The sequence below is a fragment of the Antechinus flavipes genome, chromosome 1, assembly GCF_016432865.1.
Source record: "Antechinus flavipes isolate AdamAnt ecotype Samford, QLD, Australia chromosome 1, AdamAnt_v2, whole genome shotgun sequence".
Taxonomy (NCBI): Eukaryota; Metazoa; Chordata; class Mammalia; order Dasyuromorphia; family Dasyuridae; genus Antechinus; species Antechinus flavipes.
In genome coordinates, this window is record NC_067398.1 from 85,042,926 (window position 1) to 85,060,495 (window position 17,570).

The 17,570-nt window shown below is 34.9% G+C and overlaps 1 pseudogene; it reads left to right on the forward strand.

Moving 5' to 3' along the window:
* The first annotated feature begins 16,512 nt into the window (after window positions 1-16,512).
* On the forward strand, window positions 16,513-17,060 carry LOC127554861 (cytosolic iron-sulfur assembly component 2A-like; annotated as a pseudogene).
* Window positions 17,061-17,570: the final 510 nt, after the last annotated feature.

Below are 17,570 nucleotides of genomic sequence, written 5' to 3' on the forward strand. Positions count from 1 at the left end.
CTTGTGTCTTGGGATCTGCTGAAAAAGCACAATTTCTTCAATGCTTCATTGAACTCAATACTCTCCTGTTTAAACATTACTCTTGGCCACTTTGCCTGAAATCTGACTACAGACACAAGCAAACCAAATTGACTTTGCAAATACAATCTTGAAGATTTTAAAAGTTATATTTAAGATACAATAAACACAGAGGGGAAGATTGAAAATTTTCACAAGGCAAGGACACGACCTTTTTCTGCAATCATTCTTTCTTATACACTCTCAGTATTTCATAAGTACTACAAGTGAGAAATTAACCACTCCTTGAGGGACATTTACTTCCTGTTCACACTTTTTTTTTTGGATGGGCATTCACAGGAATCCAAGTTGAACTAAATTACTATATAAAAGCACTCTAGATAGACAAGAACCAAACTTAAATGGTGAAGAAAATGTCCAATTATTGCAGCTAGCATTCACTTAACATATATTAAGCACTTACTATGAACAAAACCTTGTTTTAAATACTATGCATATCTTGGAATATTAGCATGTCATTTATTTTCTTCCCCCTCCCCCGCTTTTTAATTTTTAAAGCTTTTTATTTTCAAAACATATGCACATAGAAACTGGAAACTGAGAGGCTGCCCATTAATTGGAGAATGGCTGACTAAATTATGGTATATGAATGCTATGAAATATTATAGTTCTGTAAGAAATGACTAGCAGAATGATTTCAGAGAGACTTGGAGAGACCTGCATGAACTGATGTTAAGTGAAATGAGCAGAAGCAAGAGATCACTATACCCAGCAACAAGACTATACCACAATCAATTCTGATAAACGTGGCTCTCTTCAACAATGAGATGATTCAAATCAGTTCCACTTGTTCAGTGATTAAGAGAGTCATCTACACCCAGAGAGAGGTCTGTAGGAACAGAGTGTAGAACACAACATAACATTCTCACTCTCTCTGCTGTCATTTGCTTTCATTTTGTTTTCTTTCTTGGTTTTTTTTCCTTTCTTTCTGATCTGATTTTTCTTGTGCAGCAAGCTAAGTGTATAAATAGGTATACATATATTGGATTTGACATTTTTTTAAAACATATTTAACATGTATTGGATTAGCTACCAGCTAGGGAAGGAATGGGGGGAAGGAGGGAAATTTTTGGAAAAAAAGGTTTTTCAAAGTCAATGTTGGAAAAATACACACCCATGTGTATGTTTTGTAAATAAAAAGCTTTAATTAAAAAAAAAACAAAACATATGCATGGATAATTTGACAACAACCTTGCATAGCCTTGTGTTTCAGATTTTCTCCTCCTCCCCACCCCTTCCCCTAGAAGGCAAGCAATCCAATATATGTCAAACATATTAAAATATATGTTAAATCCAATATGTATAAACATTAATTCTCTTGCTGCACAAGAAAAATCAGATCAAAAAAAGAAAGTAAATGAGTAAGAAAGCAAAATGCAAATGAACAACAAAAAGAGTGAGAATAGTATGTTGTGATCCACATTCACTTCCCACAGTCCTCTCTGGGTATAGATGACTCTCTTCATCACAAGATCATTGGAACTAGCCTGAATCATCCCATTGTTGGAAAGAGTCATGTTCATCAGAATTGAATGTCATATGATATTGATGCTGCTGTGTACAATGATCTCCTGGTTCTGCTCATTTCACTTAGCATCAGTTCATAGCATATCATTTCTAAACTATATAAATAGTATCTGAACGGACTCTACAGGATCATTGATGTAATAGAAAAGCACGAAGTTATTGAAAAAAGCACATAAACCTAGGGTTCAATAAATTTCCTTTGGACCTAAAATCCCTTACATTTAGGAGCCAAAGTTTTTAGCTTTCAAGGAAAGAAAAGCAAAAGGGGAAAAAATTATGCTCTTGTAGATCATACTTCAAACCTGAAGAGTCCCTAATTAGTCACTCAGTCCACAAAGTAATGTTGAAGATTGTGATGAATGACCCAAAAAAAATACATGGGAGAATACAATGAGAATATTTCCAAGCTACATACATTGGATGAATGGAAGGCCTGTTGGTCAGGAGCACCATCTGTGACCAGGGCAGTCCCCCATACTCCTATTCTTCCTTAAGAAAGGCTAATTCGAACTGATGCTGAGTGAAATGAGCAGAACCAGGAGATCATTATATACCTCAACAATGATACTGTTTGAGGATGTATTCTAATGGAAGTGGACCTCTTCGATAAAGAGAGCCTTAATTGATCAAAGATGGACAGAAGCAGCTACACCCAGAGAAAGAACACTGGGAAATGAATATAAACTGCTTGCATTTATGTTTTTCCTCCCGGGTTATTTATAGCTTCTGAATCCAATTCTCCCTGTGCAACAAGAAAACTGTTTGGTTTTGCACACATATATTGTATCTATAATGCAACCCATTCAACATGTAAAGGACTCTTGCCATCTCGGGGAAGGGGTGGAGGGAGGGAGGGGTAAAATCGGAACAGAAATGAATGCAAGGGATAATGCTGTAAAAAATTACCCTGGCATGCGTTCTATCAATAAAAAATTATTAAAAAAAAAAAAAAAAAGAAAAGAAAAGAAAGAAAGGCTAATTCGAGATGTTATGCCACAGTTCTCTTTTATTGTCCTGACTCAGTTTCCCTAATTATCCTGATCCAATCCTGCCTTGGTTCCCTGTTTCTCAGTTCTGCAAAACCTCCCTTCCCTCTTTATCAGAATACTTGATAGAATATCAGAATGCCTCTCCTCATCCCAAAATGCCTCTCCCCATGTCCAGGGTGCCTTCCCCTGATTATGTCATCCCCTCTCCCTAGGCTCATCCCACTTTGTCAGTTCTGTTCCTGCTCTCAGCACCCTGACTCTGCCCCTGCCTCAATCTACCCTCTGTGTCTGAATTCATTGAGAACTCTAATTGCTTGTTGGATTCTTGGAGACCATAATCTCATTCAGCCCTGGGACCAAACATGGATCCATTGATCCCAGTATCTCTCTCCATTTAATAAATTATTAAATACTCTCTAATCTCTATCTTGCTCAGTTTCTCTGACATTACAGAGAAAGAGAAGCAATAGATGACCAAGTATTGAAGAGAGACCCTATTCTCTTCATGGAATTCAAAGATTCAACAAACATTAAACTACTACTCAGTAGGAACTGTACAAGAGGATGGGGATAACAAAGACAAAAAAAAAAAAAAAAAAGTCTGACTCCTAGGGAAATCTAATCTCAAGGAATAATACTTTTCTGAAGCAAAGGGGAATTATTTAATAGCATCATAAATTTAGAGTTGGATTAGACATTAAAGACCATATGAAGTCTAATACCCTCATTTAAGAAATGAGGAAACAAACCAAAAGACATCAAGCAACTTGACCATAGGTCCGACAGGTTAAATGGCCCATCCAAAATCTGAACTTATATCTGCTGACTCCTGATCCAATACTCTTTTATAGACAACTATAAAAGTATGTTACAGAAGTTAAGAGGGACAGGAGAAGGTAAAAGGCAAATGAATAAGCCAAAACTGGGACCAACAAATAAAACACAGATAAGAGATAAAACATTTACTAAGTATTTACTATGTACTAAGCAATTTTGTCTGGCAGAGAGTTGAACAGGAATAGAGAGGGTTGATAAAGAGAGGAGAAAATGAGGGCAAGGATTAGAGGAATAAATAGAAAGTTTAATAAACCAACTAAAAGTTGCAAGGAGAGAAAAAAAATTAAGGAGCAATGGTAGGCTTAATTTGATATGGTTTTTTTCCTTTATAGCTCAAGAGATTATGTAACAGATGCCACATATCATGACAACAATTCAAAACCATCTGGTTTCATTGAATTAAGAATGAGAACTGGCAAAGTTAATTAGAATAAAACATTTCCTACTCACTCCTTCCCTTTAACCCCACTAAACTCAAATCTACCAATCAAATTATTTTAATCAAAAGACCAGAAGTGGAATTTTCTAGGTCTGATTCCATTTCCTATGACTCAGGTCTGAGTATCAAGTCCTGAGCCCCACCCAAGCCCCATTTACTTCTCTTAAACTGACTCAGTGGATATCTTTATTCCTTTCCTCCTATTGTTTCTGATAACAATAACTCTGGTTCACAAGCTTTCTCCTTAAAACCTTTTCCCCTTCTACCTTACTTATTATTGCAGAGGACACCACCATTCTCCCAATCCTCTAGACTTACAACCAGTTATCATGCTATCTTTTTACTCCTCAAGATCCTCTCTTCCCTATATCCAATCTGTTGCCAAAGCCTGTTGATTTTACTTTTGCAAAAACTCTCTAATATCTAGGAAAAGGCCTAATCACCTCACCACACCTGGCCTGCTGGTGGATTGGTCTGCCTCAAGTCTCTATCCGTTCTAATACATCCTTCTTCAGCTACTAAAATGATTTTCTTAAAAGTTCAGGTCCAAACATATCACTCATTTAACTTGATGAACTCCAATGCCCTTATCACCTCCAAGTTCAAATATAAGAATCCTTTGGCATGGAAAGTCCCTCGCTCCCTCCTACCATCCCAGTCTTCTTACATCTTACATTCCTACCTCCCCCCAACCTGTACTCTTTGATATGGTTATTCCATGAACAAGACACTTCATCTCTTAATTTCAAGTATTTTCTCAGGTTCTATTCCCACTTCTGGAATGTTCCCCCCTCCTCCACTTTGCCTCCTGGTTTCCTTGAAGTCCCAAATAAAATCCCATTTTCTATAAGATGCTTTTTTTCAACCCTTCTTCTTAATTCTAGCACCTCCCGCTTCTTATTTCTTTTTTATCCTGTATATAGTTTATACATATTTGTTTGCTTGTTGTCTTCCCTGTTAAGACTGTAAGCTACTTGAAGGTAGGGACTGCTTTTTGTCTCTTTGTACCCCAACATCTTAGCCCAGTGTTTATTGACTGACAGCAGACTTTATTTTTATACTATTTGAGTGTTGCCTGTGGTTTAAATGAATTATATTGTACTGTAACAAATTTAAACAAGTATTGTTCAAATAACAATTTCCACATTTTTATATTTAAGAATTGTCATAATTTGTGCAGAGACTGTATTAGTTAGGTAATGATGAAGTTTTCTCAACTCAAATATTCATATCTTTAAAATATGAAGTTGATTATTTTGATTGGTATTCCTTCAATATGAACAAACTCTGAAAACAAGAATATTCCAACAATGATGTGTGTGAATTAGAAAAACAGATCTGAGTTTCTTGTAAGAGAAGCCTACAGAAAAGACTTTGAAACAAACTGCCTCTCAGCTTTACTTTCTCTCCAGCCTTAGTGATGGAAGGGTATCAGGGATCACTTTTTATTTGCTAGCTAAAGAAGTTGAGGCAGAGAATGGTAGTGACTTGCCCAAGTTCATACAATGAGTTAGTGACAAGGCCAGAATCAGCATCTAAATCTTTAGATCCTTTGCTCTTTCCACTATATCATACAATAGGTATTTTCTCCCCCAATTTAAAATCTAAGCCCTTTCTATTTCATTTGCCAAAGTAATCTTCCAAAAAGACTTTCATCATTCAGCCACCAAACCCTCTGGGGCCAATTCCCGAGGTAAAGAATCAATAAAAAGTCACCAAGGCATGCCCATATAGTCAGCTCTCAAACTCCACAAAAGTGCTTGCAGGATTAAAGATTAGACAATAGTAGTCCCATAAGAGAGAAGCCAAAATTCCTGCCAGTATCTATCTATCTTCCCTAAGGCAGCCCTAGTATTCTAGCATGTAATGGAAGGAGGGCACTTTCTTAAAATTTAGCTTCCATGAACTCCTAAACATAGACATTTCTGACTGACTACACAGCTGATTTTTATATATAGCACCGAGGTCTACTAACTGGTTTCTTCACAATAATAACTTTAAAGTAGAATACATTTTGTCCTCATTTTACAGTAGGAAATCAGCTCAGAAAGGTACAGATGTGCCTATGTTCAGCTTCTAAATATCAGCCAAGATGTGAACCCAGATTTTCTCATTTTAATCCTAAACCTTACTACACAACCTCTCCTGCACACAGAGCAAGTAATCCTAAAATTCAATTCAACATTTTGCCCCTTACAATGTTCCACTAGATATGAATAGGAAATAATATAAACTGTACTTTCAAAAAGCTCACACTTTAAACCAGGGGTTCTAAACCCTTTTTGTTTCATGGAGCCCTTTGGCAGATGGGTAGAGTCTAGGGAACTTTTCTCAGAATAATATTTTAAAGTATATAAAATAAATAAAATTACAAAAGAATTATGTTAAAATATAGTTCTCCAAAAAAAAAAAAAAAAAAAAAAAAGAACCGACTCAGATTTGCCAAGTTTTCCTGTAACAGTCTTCTTCATTCCAATGACTTTCTCTCTACCATGATTTGGAACCTTTACTATCTTCTCACCTGGATTATTACAATGTATCCTTTTAATGTTTTCTATATCCATTTTTCCCACACCCAAAACACCTTCTATACCACTGCCAGATAATTAAAATAGAGATCTGATCATATCGATTCTCTCATTCAAAAATTTTCAACTCCCCCCTATAAAACATAAAACATACCCTTCTGCTGGGTATTTAAGGCCTTCCACAATCAAGCTGACTTTTCCAGTTTTGTTTCATTATTCCCCTTCATTCACACTCCCTTCTAATCAAACTGGAGTGCTAACAATTCCCTACACAAAATGTTTCACCTCCCATGTGCATGCTTTTGCTCTAATGGTTACTCCCCATATTTGGAATACATTCCTCACATAGGTCCTTTTGAACAAGGTCTTTACTGATTCCTTCCCTTACCCTAAGTTATTAACACTCTTAGTCCCCTAAAATTATATTTACTTGCTTGTAAACATGTTATATACCTACAGAGATATTCAGAGACAGATATACAAACACCCCCCCATCCCCCACCACCCCTCCAAGAATGTAAGATGCTTTGTATATAGCAAATGATTTCATTTATTCTTTATATCTCCAAAACTTAACACTATAGCACAAATGTCTTGCAAATAGTAGTTTTTATAAATGTTTATATGAATTTTTAAAAAGCAAATATACAAATAGTTATATCAATATAGAATGACCTTTAGAGATTAGAAAAAGAAGAGATCACATAGTTGAAAAGAACAAAGAGGAATTTATGGAGGAAAAGACAATTCTTGAAGAAAAGAAGTGTTTCAATAGATCAGTAGGAAAATCCTATTAAAATGGTGAATATATGTAAAAGTGACATAGCAACCAATACTCCACTGCACTATGAACTAGTTCACCTAAGCCTCCCTCCCCACCCCAAAAAAAAAAAACCCACCTGTTAGTGGACAATTACTGCAGTCAATATTTGTTCATTTTTCTTGAAATATTCAACATACTATTGTCACAAAGGGGATTCTGGGTATAATAACAATATTCTATTGTTACAGCTCCAGTGAGGGACTACATAACAACAAAGCATTTCCCATATTATTGACCCAAAAGGTACCATCAGTGTAACAACTGACTATTGCAATTCTACTACAGAGGATCTCTGCAACTACTGACCATTCCATAGAAACCATGTTGTCTGAATTAATTTAAATATTTTGTTGTTGTCATTCTATAGTATAGATACCAATATCCTTTTTCAAACTTCTGCAGTTATGATTTTAGTTACTCCATTTGGACAAAACATGATGCTGACCTGATAGCACCTGGCTTGGCTCATTAGTTGAGAGTACTATGGTTATGTGCCCTAACTCCCTGACTATACAACCCTTAATTTTGGTTTGTTGTCATGCAAGTAAAGCATTTGCCAGTACTTACAAAAAAGTTTGGGTAAAAGTATGTGGACAGCAAAGTTACCCTTTATACTTTATGGAAAAAGCAACAACTCAAAGTAAATATGACTGATCTCCAGTCATCTTCATAAACAGTAGACAATAAATTATTATATTATTTTTTAAAAAGAAAAGAAATATTCAACACACAATGTCTTTTTAAAAGCAAATCACGGATATTTTAAAATTGATGGGGGGGGGGGGACTGCTAGATCCACACACCCTGTTTATACAAAGAAAAAAGAAAAAAGAGAAAAGACACTATTACAGACTAAATGATTTTTCAGTGATCTACTTCTCAGCAGATTTTTAGCTTCCCACGAAAGAGCTTGGAAAAGTTAGCCCTTCCCACATTCCTCTGACCTAACAAGAATGAATAGTCACAAACACTTCTCCCGCAGATCTCAAAAGGTTGTAGTCACAGGCTAAGCTGAACCAAAGAAGAAAGAGGTAATCCACAAAGGTCTCTTACAACCACACATCATTCTGAAGTAAAATACAATCTAATACGGGAAGTACTTGACTACGAAAAAGAGAAAGCTGTGCTGCCTTTCACCAGGCCATTTCCCCCCAAAAAAGGGTTTGTCTGGGTCTTCGTAAACTTACCTATAAACAATAGGCACTCAGAGAAATAAAGCACACAGTAAATTCATCCTTTCATGATTGCTAACCACATCTGCCAGTCCCCACCTGCTGTCCACATTCCTGGAATTTTTCAGGAGTAATTCTCTCTAGTAGAAGTTGCTTATCAAGGAATAGTAGAGATTTAAAGAAATATGTCCAGTTTCTATAAAATAAAGGAATTCTATATTCAATTAGAAGAAAGTTTTACAAAATACTGTGCTGCTTTTGCAAAGCTTTTCAAAGTTCTTCAACATTTCTCCACTTAACCCAACAAAGAAATTTAAAATATTTTGGTCCTTGCCTCCTTCTATTGCACTTCATATCTCATTCGACCATGTCTTGCCCAGCTCAAAATGGAAAATGGATTTTTTTATACATAGCAATTCATGTGGAATTTAAATGGCTACTTTTTAAACTGCCTCTTATAATTCAATTCTTCAAGGTTCTTCAGTTTTTTGAATATGGGTACTCCCTCCAACTTGCCTCTATGTCTTAGCATATACCAACTTCAAGACTTGCTCTAGTAAAAAAATTATTTTTTTTAAATAAATAAAAAGTCCTCACCTGACAGAGAGACAATCTTCTAGTGACAAGTTCCTCAGAACTCACAGAGGCTAACACTCCTAAAAGAGACAAGCCACTGCTAAGGGTCTTCTTAAGGTTTTCTCAGCCTACTAGGCTTTGCCAAAGGCTGTTGTGTTCCACTAACAGCCTTAATAATCAAATAATCAAAAACTGTGTCCACATCATTAATGAGCAACATGAAAACTTTAAATAAGGCTTTACTGGACTCTGAAGATTAAAGAATGAAGGAAAAAAAATTAAGATTACAAGAATTTATTCAAAGTATTCAGAAAGCTTTATTCTTTGTCTTTGTATCTTCTGGTGTTAATAAGATGTATCACAAAATACTAATAAATGTTGTATATAGAGTGGAGCCAAGATGGCAAAGTACAAAGCAAGATCTAGCTGAACTCTCCCAACATTTTCCTCCAATTTTAAAATAACACCTCAAATCAAATTTTGGATCAGCAGAGACAACAAAGGATCACAATAAAACTTTTTTTTTTTTCAGCTTAAGGCAATTTAGGTCAATAGGAAAGGTTAGTGACACTGGGGTGGGCGCCAGTCCTGAACACCCACCAAGTGCACCTGTGGTAGATCTTGGAGGCAATAGTGCATGAAAAGCCCTGAGATGTTCTGGGGAACCATTCCAGAGCAAAGTCGAGCGCATGTGATTGGGAACAAGGGACCTAAATCACAGTTCCAAAGCAAGGAGAAGCACTTGTGCATGCAGCTGCAGAAGATCAGAGGCCCTTCCATGGTGAAGAGTAGAGCAGGACAAAAAAAGCCTGAAGTTTGGCCCTGTATTCTTCCATCCCTAACTCAAGGTGAACAGAACTGAACTTTAATAAAGTTAAAGTTAGAAAACAGGCTATGAACATCTCGGTAAAAGAGGCACAAAAAATACTGAAGAAAATAACACCTTAAGAAATAAAATTGGCCTAATGGTAAAAATAAAAAAAAAACTCACAAAATTTTACAGAAAAAACTCTTTAAATTTTTAAAAATAATAACTGGCCAATTTACATAAAGTCAATTATGCTGGGATGATCTCCAAAAAACCAACCAACCATCACCACCATCACTAGGGATGAAAAAGGGGTATGTACTAGAATAAGAAGGAAAAGAAAAGTTAAAATGGGTAACATAACAGAAGTACACAAGCAAGAACTTTTATAGCGGAGGGAGAAATTAGGAGTGGCAGGAGTATTTACATACTCAGCAGGGTATAGAAATCTATCTTACACAGTAGGAAAATAGAAGAAAAAGGGGTTAAGAAATACTGGGGGGAAGGTACAATAATAAAAGGGAAGGCATATTAAAGGAGGTAATGGTCAGAAGCAAGATAAACTTGTGAAAGGACAGAATAAAAAGAGACTAAAGGATAAACAGAAGAAAATAAGATGAAGGGAAATTCATAACTGTGAATACAAGTGGGATGAGCTAACCTATAAAAGTGAACCTAAAATCAGAAGCCAGAATCCAACAATATGCTGTTTACAAAAGACACACCTGAAACAGAAAGAGATACACTTCTAAAATAATGGGATGCAGTATGCGGAAGGAAAAAAAAAATAAAAGAGCAGAGGTAGCAATCATTATCTCAGATAAAGCAAAAACAGACCTATTTTAAAAGATTCAAGGAAACAACATTTTGCTAAAAGTTATCATGGAGAATAGCAAAAACGTTTACACCAAATTTCTCTGATAAAGACCATTTCTTAATTATAAAGAGAACTGAGTAAAATTTATAAAAATAAAAGCTACTTCCCAATTGATAAGAGTCAAAGGATATGAAAGGCAGTTTTATGAATAAGAAATCAAAACTAGTCACGTGAAAAAAGGCTCTAAATCACTATCAGTTACAAAAATGCAAATTAAAACAACACAGGTACCACCTCATGCCTATCAGAAAAGACAAATGCTAAAAAGAATGAGGGAAAATAGGTATACTTAATAGTTATCTTTTCAATATCATGAGGCTAAAGGTCCAGCATCCCCCAATCTGGAAAATTCAAGTAAAACTATTTGGCCCTTTCTTCATACCAGAGAAGTGTAAATTATTATGGTACTAAAAGAAAAAACATGTTGATATACTATGTATATCCTACTATATCTATACTGTGTGTGTGTATAAAATGCATTTTTGAGTTTCTAAACTTTTTCCGTCATCTGCAGGTCTTCACAAGTCATCTTCAGCTTTCACAAAATTCCCCCAAAAAACTCCCATTTAATTAATTATGCAAGCCACAATATAATGAAACCATGAGGAGGAAGAGTCCTAATGGGGAAGGGATAAATATAAAATGTTGGTAGAGTTGTGAATTAGTCCATCCATCCTGGAGAACAATTTGAAACTATGTCCAAAAGGACTATAAAGCTGTATATACTCTCTGATGAAACAATACTGCAGTAGATCTGCATCTCAAAGAGATTAAAAAAAAAAAAAACAACCTGTATACACAAAAATATTAACAGTAGCTCTTTTTTGTGATGGCAGAGAACTGAATATTAAGAGTCTGATCATCAACTGGGGAATGGCTGATGGAATATTATTTCTACTGGCAATTTCAGGCTTCAATTATGTTTTAATAAATGCTCAATATTGGATTAAAAATTTTACATATAAATTTGTATGGATAATTAAAGAAAGTTAAATTATTTTCCCATTTAAAAATATGTCTGATAATTTTAAAAGACAGAAGAGTTAATGTTACAAGACAGATCCTTATAAAAAATTTTTTTACAACTTAGATAAGGTATAGGATTTAGTTAAAATAAATATAAGTGGTATATAAAAACTAAACTCTTAAATCTCTAGTGAATTATGGCTTCCTAGTTTGATGATTTTATTACAGGGGTCCTCAAACTTTTTAAATAGGGGGCCAGTTCACAGTTCCTCAGACTGCTGGAGGGCCCGACTATAGTAAAAACAAAAACTTTGTTTTGTGGACCTTTAAATAAACTTCATAGCCCTGGATAAGGGGGATAATCGTCCTCAGCTGCCGCAACTGGCCCGCAGGCAGTAGTTTGAGGACCCCTATTACAGCATGTCATTAATTGGATTAACTCCATAAGACTTGAATTGGTTTTCTGTCAAATGAACTAGTTATTAGAAAACCAAATTTAAGAAATTATACTAAACTGTATTAAGACTTGTACTAGTAGATTTTAACAAAATTACCTAAGGATCTTTAATAAGTGAATTAGAACCAGAGAGGTAGATTTCCCTTCACAGCTGCCCTGAGAATGAGATCTATTCCATAACATCCAAAAGAACTTATTTTTAATGGTTAAATGACTATATGGGACATCAGGGGCTCAAGAGAAAACGTGATGATTAAATAGACATTGGGAATAAGTTATTAAAATACAAGGAGGGTTGATGTTATTTAATGTTGATGGCACCACTGTATTGCTTTGGCCTTTTGTTTCATGGTGTTTGCTGAATTTTCTTGGTTACTCTGATGACATAAATCTCCTCCCTCAAAATTAGTCCATTGTGAGCCTTGATGGACATGCTGGTTCCTAACACTTGAGCTTTGAGTGGCATTTAACTTCTCTGCACATAAATCAGTCATTATTTGATAGTTCTTAAATGCATAGTGGATGTCATATAAGTTTTGGAATTCTGAGATTTGATCTTAAGAAGAATCAGAAATCTTTTTATATTTAATACATGTGACATAAGGATGGACAAAGGATTAAACTATGTCACTTCTAATTTTATGGTTCTTCTAAACTTAAATAGTAGAGGAAATAGATGCAATTCCATCAAATAATTTCTTTTCAGAGCTACCCTATTATAATCACATAAATACATATTCCCCTAGGTACTTAGGGTACTTAATTATGTTTGTGGAGATAGTAAGAATCTTCATTAAATCTCTTTTACTGTCAATGTCCTTGTCTGGAATAATAAAAGATTTTTTAAAAAATGGTGAGCAGATAAACTCTAGAATCTAAGATTGGACTGTTTATAATACAGAGATGATCAAGTCTCACACAGAACTCAAAAGAGACAGTGGCTATGTTTACCATACCAGTTAGAAATACATTCCAATTAACACAGAAGAGTCAAAAGGGGGGAAAGAATAGAAGCAATGACGACTAAATAGAATATCATTCCCTGATTTCCTTAATTTCCAATCCTAAATCCACAATGAGCTCATGAACCTCTCTAATACTATTTATATTGTAATTATTAATATAAAATTGTGCCTGTTTAGTAGTTATCCCTCTTCTAAAGGGTAAGCTACAGTATAATATTGCCCATTCTATTTAAATTTTTTATCTCCCCAAGGGTTTAACAATGTGCTGTATCCAAAAGGTATTTCATAAAGGTTTGCATAAGTGAAATAGCATTGGTCTGGTATAGGAAGGTAACGTAATATTATTATTCTATAAAAAATAATGAACAAGCTGATTTTAGAAAGGCCTGGAAAGATTTACATGAACTGATGCTAAGTGAAACAAGAACCAGGAATACAATGTACACAACAACAGAAAGAATGTGAGATGGTCAAATGTGAAAGACTTGGTTCTTCTCAGTGGTTCAGTGATTCAAGTCATGCCAATAGAATTTGGACAGAAAATGCCATCTGCATCCAGAAAAAGAACTAAGGAGACTAAATGTAAATCAACAAATGTTATGTTCACTTCTTTTTTTTTGTTTTTTTTTTTTTAATCTCTCCCATGGTTTTTCTCTTTATTCTGATTTTTCTCTCCCAACATGATTCATAAAGCAATGTGTGTTAAAAAATAAATTAAAAAAAAAGAAATCTCATTGGTCTCCAATTGATCTGCAAACAAAAAAGCATCTGAAGGTAGAAAATTTCAGTGGAAAGGCTGAACAAAGTCAGAAATAGCACTATGTTGTAACACACAATTTTGTAATTCAAAATTATGCATCAGCTTAAGGTTTGCAAAACACTTTCTTCCCCAACTATCCTATGAAGCAGATCATCCTAATATTATCATACTCACGTAACGGATGAAGAAACATAAACTCTGGGAATTTAACTGACATTATACTCTCTTCTCATACTACTAGGGCTTCACCTCCCAAAAAATCTTTATTTTGTCTACACTTTTATATACATGTCTTCTCTAATATGCTTTGGGAGAGCAGAAACTGTTTTTTATCTCTGTACCTCCAGAATGTATCCAGTGTTTGGCATACATCACAGTAGGTCCTTAATGAATGTTCACTAACATGGCCAAGTGCACACAATAATCAGAAACAGACTCACCCTCCAAGTCCAAGACTCTTTCCATTCTATTGTGGCTGCCTCTGTAATATTTCAACTTCTTGATTAAAAAAAAAAAATAACAGTTCATGTATCTTAAATCTAATCTATTTCAGAGAAGGTAAGGACAGAAGAGGAGGAGAGCCAGTGCCCATTTAAAAAAAAAAAAAAAATCCACCCAGGTCAATGTTCTGAAAAAGTTGCCCTCTCAAAATAATTCACCTATACTTTAAATCACTATTAATCAGAGAAATGCACATTAAGACAACTCTGAGGTACCGCTCAGATTGGCTTGGATGAGAGGAAAAAATAATGATGAATATTGTGGGGAAGTGGGAAAACTGGGACACTAACACATTATTGGTAGAACTGTGAATAGGTCAAGCCATTCTGGAGAGCAATTTGGAACTATGCTCAAAAAATTATCAAAATTATGTATACCCTTTGATCCAGCAATGTTTCCACTGGGCTTATATCCCAAAGAGATCTTAAAGAAGGGAAAGGGACCCACATGAGCAAAAATGTTTGTGGCAGCCTTTTTTATAATGGCAAGAAACTGGAAACTGAGTGGATACTCATCATCTGGAGAATGGCTAAATATGTTATGGTATATGAATGCTATGGAATAGTATTTTTCCTATAAGAAATTATCAGCAGGATGATTTTAGAGAAGCCTGGAGAGAGTTACATGAATTGATGTTAAATGAAATGAGCAGAATTTTTACATGGCAAGATTATACGATGATCAATTCTGATGGATATGGCTCTTCTCAACAATGAGATGATTTAGACCAGTGCCAATGATCTTGTGATGATGAGAACCATCTACACCCAGAGAGAGGACTGTAGGAACTGAGTGTGGATCACAACATAGCACTTTCACTTCTTTTGTTGTTGCTTGCTTACATTTTATTTTCTTTCTCATTTTTTTCCCTTTTTAATCTGATTCTTCTTGTGTAGCAAGATAATTATATAAACCCTTTTGTCTATATTGGATTTACATATATTTTTACCATGTTTAACATATATTAGATTACTTGCCATCTAGGAGAGGGGGCAGGAAGAAAATTGAAACACAAGTTTTTACAAGGTCAATGGTGAAAAATCTTTGCATGTTTTGAAAATAAAAAGCTCCAATTTTAAAAATAAATAAATCATAATTCACCTCTAACTTAAAAGTTTAAGCCTGTCTTTTAAAAAAGAGAAGCAATTAGCTAAATCACCTTAAAGAATTACTTTTTATCCCACTTCTTGGAGAAAGGATCCCACAAAAGAAAGGTTCTCATAGTTCATTAGCTACAAGTTAGTAGAATCTAACTAGGCAACACTCTCTCTGGTAGAGCTCCTAAAGAAAAAAAGTCATCTACATCTTTTCCTATTACCCATCAAAAAAAGTCATTAATCTGTCTGAATACAACAAAAGGCCAGTTGAGCTCAACCTACCCTTCAAAAGTTCTCTGCAGACAGGAAATTACCAGTTCTTTGCATTATGATTTACTGTTTCTTCTAACAACGGTTTGCCATCCATCCCTTCAAACTCACAAGATTTGTGCACATCCTCTAATAGCAGCTTCCTGTAGATTCTGACTACCAGGAGGCTTTTCAGTGTCTGAGCATAATTCCTTGCGTTCCTTCATAGCTGCATGAGCACAAAATCCTTTGGCCTTCCAATGCCCTGACACCCAGCTTTATGTACATCTTTCCACTAAAACAGCCATGATTCATTTCCCGCTATGAAATTCTGTCTAAAACTTGCAATTTTTACCCCTACTTCTGAGGATAAAGAAAGAGACTGACTCTCTATAAACATCTATACTTTAATGAAAAGTAATCCATTTTCTAAGCCTCTCAAAAGTATCCAAATTAAGAAGTTTTTCTAAAAATGTTTTGAAAAAGTAAAATTTTTCACCAAACTTTATAAGGGACCTGACAGAAAATCAGCATGGAGTAGAATGAGTAGAAAGCTGAGTTCAAATTTTAGCTTTGCTACTCTGTATTTGTATATCTCGAGCAAGTCATTCATTACTCTTCTTCATACAAGGAGGTATGCGTCCAGATCTCAATGATCTCTTCATTAAGACTTACTATGGGAAAGGGATCCACAGAAGCAGCTATTCACAAACCAAAGTGGCCTTAAAAAAATTTTTTTAACAAGGGATCAATTCAACTGTCAGTAGTCTAACTGATTCAACTGATACATTAGTTAGATACAACTGATAGATTCATTTAGATGACTTAAAAAAAAACAAATTACAAAGGATGGGAGGGTAGTATTCTGAAATTAATGTGATAGAAAAGCAAGAGCTATAAATAAAAGAAAGGAAAGAGGATCAATTCAAAGAGTAAAAGCAGACCATTGCCAGGGATGGCAGAGAGGGAGGATGGAGCATGTGTCCAGGTTACTTTCCTGGACTTTGAGCCCTGAGTCCTTTGAGTCTTGCATTGCTCTAAGTGGGGAGTTATTCAGCAGCCCAAGATCATGGAAGAGAAAGAGCAAGAGATTAACAATGTAATTCAAACTATCCAGAATCCAGAAAAGCCCAATACTTTAGAAGAACTGAAAGTGGTAACAGAAAGTTGTATGGAAGGAGATACATGAAGATTATCTGGTTATTATCAGGTTCATATCCAGAGTATTTCATTGATCTCCGGCTACTCTAATTAGGTAAAACTTCAGAGGTTTTTACCTTTCAAACTTAAGTTGGAAATACACATTTTTCAAGGAACCCATTCCACATAATATATAAATAAACAAATCATTGACAAGAAGAGAGTAGCAGCCGCCATGGAAAATCCCAACTTACAGAAAATTGTCAAATAGTGCCAATGAGCTCGATTAGCGGCTTTTCCAAAAGTCAGTAAAAAAAAATTACAATCATTTGTTACATTTATTTAACTCTTTGTTAAATTGAATGCCTTTTTGTTTATTAGACAATTTGTACCACCAAGCACTTCTTTAAAAGACCATTTCCCAAACAAGATTTAATTATAAGATAGCACTGATTATGTTAATGTATGCAACATTCTCAAGTTTTATCACATTTAGTGAGTAGACAGAATATTTTCTAGATATTGTGGATAAGACACATGACCGTTTTTCAGATGTCCATTCTGACACCGTACCAGTCTTTGACAGATCAACTATCCCTATTGTACACAGACAAATAAGGTTTCAATTATTACTCTGTAAACACGGATGTTATTTTTTTTTAAAATTAAGCTAAATGCACACAAGGAAAGTGCATTTTTGACCCTTTACAAAGTTTCTTGAGTTGCTAATGAAAGCTACCTAGTAAATATAAAGTAGTAATTTTTCAATGTCACTCATTTT